The sequence below is a fragment of the Lemur catta genome, chromosome Y (genome assembly GCF_020740605.2).
Source record: "Lemur catta isolate mLemCat1 chromosome Y, mLemCat1.pri, whole genome shotgun sequence".
NCBI classification, from domain to species: Eukaryota; Metazoa; Chordata; class Mammalia; order Primates; family Lemuridae; genus Lemur; species Lemur catta.
Window position 1 is genome coordinate 324,379 of NC_059156.1, and position 3,719 is coordinate 328,097.

The following is a 3,719-nucleotide window of genomic DNA, read 5'->3' on the forward strand; positions in this document are numbered from 1 at the left end:
GAGGCCAGTGGCCTGTCGCCACCACCCCACACACCAACGTGGGGCTTATGTCAGGGGAATCAGACAGAAGAGGAGGGGCACACCGCCAAGGTCTGCACTTAGGGGTGAGGGAGGCCCCTTCAGCGGGTCCCTGCGAGGGAAACCAGCAGCCCAGCAAGCCTGTGGAGGCCCGGAGGCACACCCCAGGGGCGATTGATCATCAAGCAACGCTCAAGCAGGCATAGCCCTGGTAAGAACCCAGTGCCACAAGTGCATTCAAAGTGTCAATGATGAATGTGTCCTGCAATTCACATTAATTCTTTCAGCTGGCTGCGTTCTTCATTCACGCACGAGCCCAGTGACCCATCGCTAAGAGTCATATGAGGTTTGATGGTCAAGAGCCTTCACAGAGGGAGGCTGTCCCTGGCACACCTTCCCCAACCCTCAAAGGAGGAAGGAATTGAGTCAGGCCGGCCAGTCATGATGACAGGACCAGACACCAAAAGGTCAGAAGTTGTCACAGGAGGCACCCGGTACACGTGCAGGGACATCCCACAGGCACGGGGGGTGGGGGGCTGTTCCCGGTCCCACAGCACAGAGCTCAGGCACAGCATGCCGGCAACAGGCGCAACAATGACAGCCGTGTTCAAACCCCCTTTCTCCACGACAGCACAAACCACCAATGGTGGGCCCACACACACACCCGGCACCCCAGCCCGCGGACGGAATCCGGGTGACACGGAAGGAGGAGAAGAGGTCTTGGGGTCTGCTGGAGCAAGGCCAGGCCCTCCAAACCTTCACCGCCTCCACCCAAAGAACGCCAGGCCCACAGTCCCCTGACCCACGGGTAGACAGGCGACCCCCAGGGGTCTTCAAATCTCCACGTCGGGACGCACTAAGTACTTGGACAGGGGTGGCAGAGGTGGAGGGAAGACGGCAGCGTCCACCCTTCACCACCAACAGCCACATCACCACCACCTCGCGGGTTCCAGCCACGGCCGCTGGCAGGGTGCAGGTCACGCGCTGCTACCATGGCCCGTGATGGCCCAACCCAATCCCCCCAACCACCACACGAACAGACCGCAGAGGACCGGTGAGGGAAAGGGCGGGACACGTCCCAGGCGGACAGCCGCGGGAGACAGTAGGACACGGTGAGACTCCTGGTGGCCCAGAGTCCTTGGTCCACCCAGAACTCCAGCAAACTCCACACGGATGGGACCTGCCACACCCTCAGCTGGCATCCCCAGACGCAACAATGGCGGCCCACGATGTGGGACAGTCACAGACGGGGCCAGAAGGTGGAGTGGGCAGGGGTGCTCGGTGGCCAGCAGGCGGGCAAGGTGGCAAGAGGTGCGCCCGCGCGGTCCCCCGAGCCTCAAACCGCCCTAGCTGGAAGGCTGGGCGATGGCACAGCACCGCCCCACACCTGCACTGCGCACGTGAAGAAACACACACAACCAGCCTCTCATGGATTGCTGGCTCAGCGACAGACTGTGGGGGCCTCTCATTAACGATCCTTTCGCAGATTCATCTAGGGAAACCTTTTTACGACTTTTACTTCCTCTGGACCGTCGAGTTCAGTCATCTTCTCAGTGCTCCGCCAGGGCTGTGGGAGCTGGCCCACGCAGGGCCAATCCAAGGGCCTCACTAAACCTTCCAATGGGTCATAGCGATGGGCGGTGTGTACAAAGTGCAGAGACTTGAGGCAAGCTATGATCCACACTAAACCGGGAATTCCTCATTCATGGGGAATAATTGCAATCCCTGATCCCCATCACGAATGGCATTCAACAGCTTACCCACACCCACCATCCTAGGGTAGGCACACCCCAAGCCAGTCATTGTAGTGCACATGCAGCCCCAGACATCTAATGGCATCACAGACCTATTATTGCTCAATCTCTGGTGGCTGAACACCACTTGTCCTCTAAGAAGTTGGGGGACACCAGCCACTCAGGGGTCAGGTAACTAGTTAGCATGCCAGAGTTGTTCATTAAGAGAATTAACCAGACAAATCACTCCACCAACTAAGAATGGCCATGCACCACTACCCACAGAATCGAGAAGGAGATATCAATCTGTCAATCTTGTCCGTATCCGGGCCGGGTGAGGTTTCCCGTGTTGAGTCAAATTAAGTCACAGGCTCCACTCCTGGTGGTGCCCTGTCAATTCCTTTAAGTTCCAGCTTTGCAACCATGCTCCCCCCAGAACCCAAAGACTTTGGTTTCCCAGAAGCTGCCCAGCAGTTTAGGGGAATAACGCTGCCACATCACCAGTCAGCATAATTTTTGGTTGGATCTACAATGCTATCTGATCGTCTTCAAGCCTCCAACTTTAGTTCTTGATTAACGAAAACATTCTTCACAATGCTTTCACTCTGGTCCCCCTACACCAGTCCAAGAGTTTCACCTCTAGCAGCACAGTACAAATGCCCCCAGCCATCCCTCTTAATCATGGCCTCAATTCCAAAAACCAGCAAAATAGCACCGCAGTCCTATTCCATGATTCCTAGCTGGGGTATCCAGGCGGCTCAGGGCTGCTGTGAACACTCATTTTTTCAAACTAAATGCTTCAGGCCCCACAGGACACTCAGCTAAGAGCATCAAGGGTGTGCCGAGAGGCAAGGGGCAGGACAGGCAGTGGCTCACCTCACAGTCAACTGCCCACCCACTCCCAAGATCCAACTACAAGCTCTTTAACTGCAGCAACTTTAATATACACACTATTGGAGCTGAAATTACTGCAGCTGCTGGCACCAAACTTGCCCTCCAATGGATCCTCCTCCTTAAAAGGTTTAACGTGGACTCATTCCAATTACAGGGCCTCAAAAGAGTCCTGTATTATTTTTCCTCACTACCTCCCCCAGGTCAGGAGTGGGTAATTTGCACACCTGCTGCCTTCCTTGGATGTGGTAGCTTTTCTCAAACTCCCTCTCCATAATTGGATCCTGATTCCTCATCACCCGTGGTCACCATGGTAGGCACAGCAACTACCACCCAAAGTTGATAGGGCAGATGTTCAAATGTGTTATCACCACCTCATGAGGCATGCTATTGGCCCAAGGTTACCTAGAGTCACCACCACCACCACCAGCCCACCACCCCAGCCTGGGGCCTGATGAGGAGCTCACTGGGTTGGTTTTGATCTGATAAATGCACGCATCCCCCCCCCCCACGAAGGGGGTCAGCGCCTGTCGGCATGTATTAGCTCTAGAATTGCAAGTTATCCAAGTAGGAGGGGAGCCAGCAACCAAAGGAACCATAACTTATTTAATGAGCCATTCAGTTTCACTCTACCCAGCCATACTGTACTTAGACAAGCATGGATAATCTTTGAGAGAAGCATATGATACTGCCAGGATCAACCAGGTAGGAAAGCACTGTGAGCTGAGAAGCAACACCCCAACAAGAGAGGGGCCGTTTTCACCAGTGTCTTTTGGGGGCCCAACAATACGGGAGCCACGAGGGCGGGGCCGCCCAGAGCAGAGCAGCCCGGGGCTGGCCCCACAGAGATGGACGCCGCCCCGACGTCCTGGCTTGCGCTCCTCCCGTGGTGGACCCATGGTGGACCTCCGGAGCACACAAGAGCCCACCCACGAACGAAACGCACCCTGCACACAAGGGCACGGGGTGGACTTGGAGCGGTAGGAGCAGGGCCTCCGCACAGACACGAACCCCCGGGAACCCAGTTGCGTGGGCACAGAGAGACAGGCCGGGGCTCAAACCCTGCGGCCAATTGGC

General features: G+C 56.2%; 1 pseudogene; it reads right to left on the reverse strand.

Annotated features, from left to right (window-relative positions):
- Positions 1-204: 204 nt before the first annotated feature.
- On the reverse strand, positions 205-357 carry LOC123629107 (annotated as a pseudogene).
- Between the last annotated feature and the right edge of the window lie 3,362 nt (positions 358-3,719).